The sequence below is a fragment of the Pinus tabuliformis genome, chromosome 9 (assembly GCF_031772625.1).
Source record: "Pinus tabuliformis cultivar Carrire ecotype Pingquan chromosome 9, CPIR1, whole genome shotgun sequence".
In the NCBI taxonomy this organism is placed as follows: Eukaryota; Viridiplantae; Streptophyta; class Pinopsida; order Pinales; family Pinaceae; genus Pinus; species Pinus tabuliformis.
The window spans coordinates 1,427,237,882-1,427,249,599 of NC_142307.1; the positions used below are offsets into that span (position 1 = coordinate 1,427,237,882).

At 38.3% G+C, this 11,718-nt stretch overlaps 2 pseudogenes; one reads left to right on the top strand and one right to left on the bottom strand.

Moving 5' to 3' along the window:
• Positions 1–1,255: 1,255 nt before the first annotated feature.
• Positions 1,256–3,898, bottom strand: LOC149153905 (uncharacterized; annotated as a pseudogene).
• Positions 3,899–4,814: 916 nt separating this feature from the next.
• Positions 4,815–11,022, top strand: LOC149153906 (beta-glucosidase 12-like; annotated as a pseudogene).
• Positions 11,023–11,718: the final 696 nt, after the last annotated feature.

Consider the following 11,718-nt stretch of genomic DNA (forward strand, 5'->3'; position numbering starts at 1 on the left):
TATCGTCTTGCATCATCTCATTTAGCATTCTACTGAAAACTGTGGGCTTCTAATCTTGTTGCATTTACAATTATCCACTATTGCTCTTGTACTTGGTCACATTGCTGAAATATTGTCATATCATTGAAGTACAAGCTTTATTCATTTTGCAAGCAATATTTCATATCTCTCATATTTGATATCATGCCATCTCATCGTACTAACTTTTCCATTGCAGCAGTTACTTAACTTGTGACTTGGCATTCTACTTGCAACTGTTTCTAATTTGTAATTTGAGCAATGTTATGAAGGAACTGGTCTCTTTGTTCAATCTTAAGTGACTCATAAATAATCTAATCGAACATATCTCACATTGCTCATTAATCAAACTTGTCACCTAATTTTAATCAAGTTACTGAGATAGGTAGTTGCATGTCCTAGAACTTGTTGCACAAATTTCTACAGTAGCACTAGTTAGATGCATTTGTATGAGATGCACTAGGTACACACTATATTTCCATGTACCATTTTGATTCCGCATGTGTTGATTCTACAAAGTCTTGTTTCATTTGTTGATATATAGGCCCTAGACATTTACCTAACATTCTTTGCAAGTGCTATACCTTGCACTTTTTGTTTGATATTATTTGAAGTTGATGCCTATGGTGTATCAGATGCATAAAATTGAAGTGTGTCATTTCTCTTCACATCTCAGATCTTCTATTTCCTTTTTTCAGAAACTTGTACACATTTCCACATTTTGTGCAACTTAGCTTTTCAACAATCTTTGTTTGCATGTGAAGCTCTGTCCTTCAAGTTAATTGATGGCATGCCAATTTTTGTATGTATTGTCACATGCCTGAAGGTCAATGAATGCACTTTAGAATTTGGCGATCTGTTTTGGTTCTATATCACTGTTAAACTTTTATATGAACATTATTTGTGTTTAATAGGTAAGTGATGGTTTTCCTGATATAAGTTGTTGCATGAAGGATCATGAAGATGATGACCAAGTGTTCCAAAATAAACACTCGGAGATAAACTAGATTATATTATGTAATAAAACCACAGACGAAAAGTTGCTAGCAAAACAAAAATGTATTCAGATGAGACAACACAGATTTAGGGAGAATAACAAAGACAAATAATTCATTAACCAACTGTCCCTGCAACAAATACAAAGGATAAACTTTGCCCATGAGGAGCATCTTGTCTCACCCAATCTCCCATCTGTTACTTTGCATCTAGCTTCCTTTTATACACTCCATGCCTCTATGTTGGGTACATTGCATGAAACTTTCCAGATTACTTACAAGGAACTTTCTAGATTACTCCCTGACAGGACATACAACTACCCATTAAAACGTTTCCTAAAATGTTAAAACAACAGATTTATTGATATCGGTATCTTCAATGCTCCCCCATAATACATTAAATCCACAACATAATTATGAGTCTTTCTTGATTACAAAAACTCAGTGTCCAAAGTTCCCTCACAAGTGGACATCACCTACAGAGGCTGATTGTAGCCATTCATGTACAGAGCATTGTCTTGGCATCTCAAAGCCAACAAATTGAACCACTAGAAACAGAACTGGATATGCTTAGAACTGTTTTGATGAGTGGGGTGCTCCATTGTCGAGAACTGGCCTTGGTTTTCATGGCACTCAAATCAGTGAAGTCTTGAAACTATACCAGAACATAGAAAAGAGTTGCTGGCCACCATAAGCAAGTAACCAGAAGGGTAATGCATCACACAAGCACAACCAACCTCATATGCCTTCAGAAAAATAGTGAGCAGAGGTTACATCCTGTCCATACCAACCAACACATTTGTCTCCTTTACATAAGAAATCATGGTGTTGTCCATGCTTTTGATGCCTTCCTCATGTCATTTGTGCTGTAGATGATCCCTCCTCTTGTCAATTAATGACCTGAACCACTAACTTGACACTGCTTCATTGTGCACTATGACACTTTTATCTAACTTCTTCGGAAAATGAGGAAAAAGGGCCATTCTACAACCTAGGTAGACTATTCAATTCTGTGAGAGGAATTTGGTGCACATTAATTTTCACATACTGGCTAGGAAGGATGACCACGGAAAAATGCAAGGGCGCCAACCAGTGGAGCATTGATGTAAGTAGTAGGCTCAGACTGCCTGAAGTATGTCCGGGCATCTGAATATTGATCTCTGGTGTGAAGAAAATTGCACAGAGGGGAAAATAGTTCCCACAACTAACCTTGTCAATTATGCCTCCTCCACAGGAATGTATTCACATTGACCTCCCTGTACTCAGGCTGATCCAACCTTCCTCAATAGCACTGTATTCACATTGACCTTCCTGTACCCAGGCCAATCTAATATCCACACTGTCGAGGCCGCTGCAATCAATTCTGGAACCATGGACCTGTATTTGCCCATGAAGATCTACTCCAGCAAAACAAGGGAACCATGGTTTCTTCGAGTCTCAAGATCCACCATTTATTACTGTTTCTATTGTAATCAATGCCCCTTCTAAATGTTAAACCCCATCACATAACGTAACTTATCTTATCAATTATCCTTCCCCTGCACTAATCCATCCCTGATCGCTTTCTTCCCGTTCTCACTGGTATGAAGATCCACAGTCCCGGTATTATCACTTCTCCTTATTCAAATGTTTTCCCAACATTGGCAGCAGATACCAACAGGAACATGTGAAGAAAATTGCACAGAGCCGGCCGAGGAAAACCAAACAAAGCAGCGTGGTGATCATAGCAGCTACATCCACTCTGGTATTGTGAGTCATGGCCGGTCTGGTCCTCCTGTAGAAGCTATACTCTCTCGTGGGTCTGGCGGGCCGACTATCCATGGACACATACCTTCTGAATTTTTTAACTTTAGATTGATGATGAAGACTCTTGTGCTCATGATTGCTGATGTTCGGCTTCACAACCCTAGGAGAAGCTGTAACGGAGATCAGGGTTCGCTGAACATGAGCTCTCGCAGGGCTGCTAGGCGCACTGATAGCAAGGACTAGTCTTGGGATTCTTCTGCTGAATTTATCAATGTCTTTTTGTTCTGCAACTGCCTTGACGTGCCCTCCATTCTGACTAGCTTTAGGGTTTCTAGGGTTTCTGAAAAACGTTGCGAACCATGAAACCCCAGACAAAATATATTTCTTCATGCACATCATACTGCCGACTGCCATGACCAAGGCCATAGCCGCGGCCGCAGGAAAGGACGATTTTTTAACCCATATCGCACTCAAACCCAAAACCCCAAAAGCCGTAGTCTTGAAAATCCGAGACCATGGCATGATCGAGCTATGGCTGCTCGGATCGAACACAGAAATCGAAGTACTCTCAGACAAGCCATTAATCTGATTTCCTGCATCTTTTTTCCTCAATTCCCCGCCCTTCTGTCCATTATTGTTCACAGCAGGTCCCAGGATCGAAACCCCAGCAGCACCCGCACCACTGCTTTTCTTCCCAATTACCCCTCTGCCTCTCACCACAACCGGGATCCATCCGTTCTTTGAATAAGCGAACCTCACTAGGGCCTCTGGCGCACCAGTCTTTCTGGCAATATATTCTCTTCTGGCAGAGAGCTCGGCATAGACACTCTTGAACTTGTTAAGCCCTCTCGAAGAATAAGGGTTCGACCTTTTCCCATGCCTTTGCCGGGAACAGGCCTTTGGCGAGACAGCGATTTCTTCTGCTTCACCTTCCACCGATAACTTTCCACAACGCATTGATCTTTTCTCTGTTACATACACACTGAATATACACCCAGATATTGATCGATCCTGTAACAAAAAATTCGAAAACCAAACTCAAAAAACTACTAAATTCCCCTGTTCCCAGCCTTAATCGGCATCTGAAAGCTTCTGCAACCCGCTATAATTTCGTTCATGCTAGAATTGGGAGTGACCATTTCGAATCGGCGATTCTACTCCCCGCGTGAATTCCAGCTCATCCCCGATCGGTCAGGGATGTCAGGCGATCTAACTGCATCCTGTTTTTTTGTCAGGGCGGTCAGAGAAGGTGGCGGAGAAAGAGGGTGGTGGAGCTGAGAGATGGTGGCGGAGGAGGGAGAGATTTCCGGTAGCCGGAGCCGGACGATTTTCCGGCCGGTGTCGGAAAAAGGGCCATTCTACCGCCTAGGTAGACTACTCCGTAATCATTACCTTATGTACGATTAAAATTGAAAACATTCTCCTCATAATAACCTTCCATACGGATCCATACCCTTTATATTCAAATTAGAAACTTCACTTTATTAGGCTGATAGGCCTTCCTATGCATCAACAATTGTCAACACTTTTACCCTGCTTCGTTGGATCGGGTGGGACGCTTTCAACCTTTGATTTGAAATGTGACTGTTTTTTCCAAATATCCTTACTGCTTTTTCCTATTCTTTTATTTCACTCTTAAAGATATTTTGACTACTTTTTCTATGCCAGTTAATTTGAAGTGTGACTGTTTTTTCCAAACATCCTTACTGCTTTTTCCCATTCTTTTATTTTAGTCTTAAAGATATTTTTATTTCTTTTTTCCATGACCGTTGTTGTTGCTGTTCTTCCTTATATTTAACTATCCAAACAGTTAAAATAATAATGTTTAATAATGCCGATTACTTTTATCCGGCGGTGAGCTTCCAATGGCTATCAACATGGGGTGAGGAGTTAGATGTCAAACCTTCCAGTGTTTTACACATGGACACCAGGACACTTATCCTTCCTAAAGCGACTCTAAGCTGCATCAGAACCCTGACCATTGATATATAAATGGTGTACATCCATTGCAGGCAATTACAGAATATTATAATTGGTGATACATCCAAGCTGAGAATGGAAGAGATTAATGGTGATAACGCAGTAAGGAGGAGCTGCTTTCCTCCGGGTTTCATGTTTGGGATAGCAACTTCTGCTTATCACGTACTGGTAATTCTTAGTTGCAGTCTATATTCTCTCTACTTCTCAAGGTATTTAAATTACAGTCGAGAAAATGCAATGTGTAAAGGTCCTTCCATGCCAAATCAACGCATAACGTTGTTGTCTGCATTTATGATTAATGCAGTGTGAAGGAGCTGCCAACGAAGGTGGAAAAGGCCCAAGCATCTGGGACTCATTTTCACGAACACCAGGTCAGATTGTTTTTCTTCTTTGGGTTCACAGTTTGAGGAATCTCATTATCAGGACATGCATGTTCACGTGTTCTTTTTACTTTGCAATGCAGGCAAAATTCTTGATGGAAGCAACGGTGATGTAGCAGTGGATCAGCTAATAAGCCTCCCATAAATGGATTGATCTTGTTCCATCGAATAGAAGAGCTAACTGCGACCTAGTCACAAAAAAAAAATGGTTTAGAATTCCAGGGCTCCTAATATGGTAGTTGTTAATGATATTGGGATTAGGTTAACTTCTTTGTATCTGATTCATAAATGAGAAAACATTATATAATTTTTCATATATCCTGCAGGAAGATGTAAAACTGATGAAAGATATGGGAGTGGATACTTATAGATTCTCGATTTCATGGCCTCGTATATTTCCAAGTAAGCTCCAACAGAGAAAATTAATCACCAAATGCATTCACAGTTTCAATGTGCAGCAAATTTTATTAATTCTCACAGATGAATTTGATATCTATGATGTCCATTAAACAAATGTGTATAAATTATTGCAGAGGGAAAAGGAGAGACCGATGAGGAAGGAGTAGACTATTACAATAACCTCATCAATGAACTCCTCCAGAATGGTTATATCCATAATTCTCACTTACTGTAGCTTGATTGATCTCACATGTAATGTAGCCTATTTATTAGGTTCTGATCATCTTTTTCTCTGAATGGTGCTGATTGCAGGAATCCAAGCGCCTGTCACTTTGTTTCACTGGGATACTCCCCAGTCTCTAGAGGATGAATATGGAGGATTTCTGAGTCCAAACATAGTGTATGATTAGGATTTCCCCATTAGCAAAACTTAAGTTTTTATACTTTGATATTCTGGAAGCAACGGTGATGTAGCAGTGGATCAATATCATCGTTATAAGGTATTAGATATTTTTGAAATGGGAGTTAAGTTAAGGTAATGATTTAAGGTTATCTATGAGGTATAGATTGGGGTTTAGGGTTTTTTGCCGGCTTACTGATTACTGGTTTCAATTTCATGGGAGGAGTTGAGGATGGAAGGTATTTCATGAGAAGTTAGGCAACTACGAACCTCACACAGTCGGCGACAGGAACCTCACACAATCCTAATAAGCCTCCCACGACAGGAACCTCACACAATCCTAATAAGCCTCCCATAAATGGATTGATCTTCTTCCATCCAATAGAAGAGCTAACCGTGGCCTAGTCACAAAAAAAGATCGATGAGGAAGGAGTAGACTATTACAATAACCTCGTCAATGAACTCCTCCAGAATGGTTATATCCAATATTCTCACTTACTATAGCTTGATTGATCTCACATGTAATGTAGCCTATTTATTAGGTTCTGATCATGTTTTTCTCTGAATGGTGCTGATTGCAGGAATCCAAGCGCCTGTCACTTTGTTTCACTGGGATACTTCCCAGTCTCTAGAGCATGAATATGGAGGATTTCTGAGTCCAAACATAGTGTATGATTAGGATTTCCCCATTAGCAAAACTTAAGTTTCTGTACTTTGATATTCTGGAAGCAACGGTGATGTAGCAGTGGATCAGTATCATCGTTATAAGGTATTAGATATTTTTGAAATGGGAGTTAAGTTAAGGTAACGATTTAAGGTTATCTATGAGGTATAGATTGGGGTTTAGGTTTTTTTGCCGGCTTACTGATTACTGGTTTCAATTTCATGGCAGTAGTTTCAATTTCATGGGAGGAGTTGAGGATGGAAGCTATTTCATGAGAAGTTAGGCAACTACGAACCTCACACAATCGGTCACACAATCGCCGACAGGAACCTCACACAATCCTAATAAGCCTCCCACGCCAGGAACCTCACACAATCCTAATAAGCCTCCCATAAATGGATTGATCTTCTTCCATCCAATAGAAGAGCTAACCGCGGCCTAGTCCACAAAAAAAAATGGTTTAGAATTCCAGGGCTCCTAATATGGTAGTTGTTAATGATATTGGGATTAGGTTAAATTCTTTGTATCTCATTCATAAATGAGAAAACATTATATAATTTTTCATATATCCTGCAGGAAGATGTAAAACTGATGAAAGATATGGGAGTGGATACCTACAGATTCTCGATTTCATGGCCTCGTATATTTCCAAGTAAGCTCCAACAGAGAAAATTAATCACCAAATGCATTCACAGTTCTCAATGTCCAGCAAATTTTATTAATTCTCACAGATGAATTTGATATCTATGATGTCCATTAACCAAATGTGTATAAATTATTGCAGAGGGAAAAGGAAAGATCAATGAGGAAGGAGTAGACTATTACAATAACCTCATCAATGAACTCCTCTAGAATGGTTATATCCAATATTCTCAAAATTAATCACCAAATGCATTCACAGTTCTCAATGAGCAGCAAATTTTATTAATTCTCACAGATGAATTTGATATCTATGATGTCCATTAACCAAATGTGTATAAATTATTGCAGAGGGAAAAGGAAAGATCAATGACGAAGTAGTAGACTATTACAATAACCTCATCAATGAACTCCTCCAGAATGGTTATATCCAATATTCTCACTTACTGTAGCTTGATTGATCTCACATGTAATGTAGCCTATTTATTAGGTTCTGATCATCTCTTTCTCTGAACGGTGTTGATTGCAGGAATCCAAGCGTCTGTCACTTTGTTTCACTGGGATACTCCCTAGTCTGTAGAGGATGAATATGGAGGATTTCTGAGTCCAAACATAGTGTATGATTAGGATTTCCCCATTAGCAAAACTTAAGTTTCTATACTTTGATATTCATGCTCTACGGATCACTCATTTTTATGTTATAATGATATCATGATGCAGGACTGATTTCATTGCCTATGAAGAAGCATGTTTCCGACTATTTGGTGATCGGGATAAACAGTGGATAACATTCAACGAACCTTTTATATATTGTACCCTAGGATATGATGTCAGAATTCTTGCTTCTGGCCTCTGTGGTTTTCAGAGACCTGATGCAGATGAAATGTACACAGCGGGACATTACATGCTTCTCGCACATGCAGCTGCTGTGGAAGTATATAGGAGCAAATACAAGGTAGAGTAGTTATTCTACACACAAAAGCCTAAGAGAATTGAAGCTAACATCAGCTTTCATGATTGGTTTTTCAATTGGTCAGCATGTAGATTTATGTCAAAAGACCCCAGAGCACATAAAAATGTTGATTTATGTACAAATGGATTTACAGTGGTTAAGCTATAAACATTATGGCAATGGGAAGTGCTCTGTTTTAGGGTTTGATCTTCAAATATATAGTTGGCTGACATACATTCATGGTAAGAGATGCAACAGAGGATGCAGTTACCAGGCGTACTGCATAAAAGGCTACTATATCCGGGATCCATTAGGCCGTAACTTCTGAGGCAATAGGATACCCAATTAACTCGAATCTCAGCTTACTGATGATGATTTTCCGATTGCCCATCGCAGTAGTCTAACGGGGTGACCTTTTGGCCCTGTGTTGGACAGCTTTTCTGGTTGATTTTGCTCGAAATCTGTTGAAATATTTGGAAAATTGTAATTTAAAGTTGTTGAGTCCCACAATTCATATATCTTGCAAAAACCTTAGGGTTTTCTAAGTTGCTGAATCCATATCTGCATTTAAAAATACAATTTAAACAAGAGAACATTGTGATTTCACCATGAACCTTATAGAATAGGATAACTGGATGAATATAATGATTGGCCTCTTTCCGAATTTGTTTTCACTGGAATCCTGCTATCCAATCTACGCTGAAATTTATTGCAATGGTAGATTCTGATAACATGAATGCAGCAATTTTGAAAACGCTACTATATTGGGATTATGCTTTCCCATGCGAATTCGATATGTGCTATTTCATGATACAAATGGAATGTTTACCCAGTTTTCACAAAAATCCCTTATCCTACTCCTTCCGTAAGATCTTCCCAATTTGATGTTTGAATTTTTATTTGATATATGAAATAAAAACCTATCATCCTACTCCTTCATGATAGTTGTGAATGATGATAATTAGGCCACTTGAGCGTTCTCATTGTCTTAGCTGTCACTAAAATTGTACATCTATACTGGGTCTGAAAGAGAAATGCATACAGAGACCAATAAGCCTGGCATCTGTTAAGTAGCCCTGCTCCTTAGGCATCCCCATATAAGCTGTATTATTGGAAGATTGAGATATTCGCACTATCAACTAAAACAGTTACAAAATGGCTTTTGATCCTTCTCAACATTGGATAGCTCCAAAGTTGGTATAAATCTAAGCAAATATTTTTTACTTAGCAGTGCTCTAACTATACTTGAAATGGCTGTGCAATGTGCATTTAAAAAGTTCATTAAGTTTTCTTTACCAGCTTCTCAGTTTTAGCTATGTTTTCGCTGGACTCACAAAGAGAGATTTGTGTTGTGAAAATATTTGCAGGTCGAGCAAAAGGGTTTTATAGGGCTTACATTAGTCTGCAACTGGACTTATCTTTATTCGTCATCTTAGGATGACCAAAATGCAGCGCAGAGAGCGATTGATTTCATGCTCGGATGGTATTACTTGTCTCTGGTTTTGGATCCTTACACTTTAATATAAGATTCTTTTGTGGTCAGTTGTTTTTATGGCTTTTGTTAGGTGCATAAATTTTCTATCATCATATTTGCTTATTTGCTTACAGTACTCTGTTCTACTATGACTTTTTGTATGGCAGGTTTATCGATCCAGTAACGTCAGGGGACTACCCATTTACAATGAGAGATAGGCTCGGTGATCGTTTGCGAAAGTTCACTGAGCAAGAATCTGAACAGTTAAAAGGATACTTCGACTTCCTCGGAATGAATTATTATACAAGTCAATACGCAATTAATTGTTTGGACCCGACCAAGGCGAACTCTGGCTGGAACAGGGACATCGGAGCCAATTTCATCTGTAAGGCCTCGTCATTTACTATTATTCTGTTCACATGTAACAAACTAAGGATCAAATCCAGTAGTATATCCAGGAAGTTCTTGCTACTTACTAACATTTGATTTGCATTTGACTTGATTTCTACAGCAGAGTGTAGTGGGGTGCCAATAGGAGTCAAGGTATGCTAAAATATTTAGAAAAAAACTTACACACAAATATTGATATTCAAGCTTAAAATTGAGCTCAAATTATGTAGTTTAATTTAAAAGCTAAAGCCACAGATGCTGATATATATCTGTAACATTTGCACAGGCATCCTTTTGGCTTTATTTGTATGTACCAGGGCTAAGGGATTTGCTAATCTACATAAAACAACGATATAACAATCCACCTATATTTAGAACAGAAAATGGTAAGTAAATCACATTATCGATTTTCATTTCATTTTTGGTTTCAATAGATGGAGACATAACGCTAAAATTTGGTTGCAGGAGTGAATGATTTCCCTGTGGAAAACTCTGATCCATCGCTTGATGAAGCACTGAATGATACATGGCGTATAAATTACTGTTCAGAGCATCTGCACTACATAGTCAAGCTATAAGGTACTCATGAAGCACTGTAACATTCATAATCTATTTCACTCCATTATTATATATATGTAATCAGACACAAAAGAGCAGATGAGTATAAATCTTTTATACAGAAAAAGAGCATATGAGTATAAATCTTTATAGTGCACAGTACCTGTGGTGCACTATTGGATACAAGTGCAGTGTTAATTATTGCTTTTCCAAAGCAGAGAAGGGAAAATCCGAAAGCGATAATATGATGTTTTGCAGGGAAGGTGCAGATTTCCGTGGATTCTTTGCTTGGTCGCTTATGGATAACTTTGAATGGGGATTTGGTTAGACATCTCGATTTGGTTTTATTGATATCGATTATAAAGATGGTTTGAAGAGATACCCTAAAGCATCTGCACATTGGTATAAAAGGTTCTTGTTGGAATGATCAAAACCTCGTGTCATACACCATTGAGCTTAGTGATTCAACCAGGGAGAGTCCAGAAAAACGTTCAGACCAAGTTTATAACTGGTTAAAAGGGATGTGTTTATGGATTGAAATTTAAGAAAAATATGGGTATACTGTAGCATATGAATGGGATGCATCTAAGCATTGAAATTTCAGAAGTTGGGTTTATTGTGCATATGAAATGGCATGTGTTCATGCTTTTGAAATTTTACTCAGAGAACAGAAAAGATGGATTTGGTATTGCATATGAATGAGATGTATTCTTCGTATATGCTTGGCCATTTATAGAGGTTTCTTAATTTTGGGTAATTAACTTACTCTAAAATGAAATAAGACATTCAATGTGTTCCTTGTAATAGAGATATAAACAAAACATCTAAAGAAAAGTAATTTCACAATGATCCAGTCCAAGAAAACAAGGTTTTCCACAAACCAATTAACTCTTCTAGAAAAATTCAACAATTCCATTTTAATAATCCTATTGGCCTCTCTTTATACTTTTGGGACAATTGCTAATTATACAAACCTACACTTACTACAATAAAATTGATAACGTTCCTTCCACTCTACATAAATATCCAACTAACCATGAGAAATATCCAGACCTCCCAACTAAAACTAGAAACAGCCATTATTGCACTATGCAAAAAAATAGCTCTTACCTGAGTGGATGGG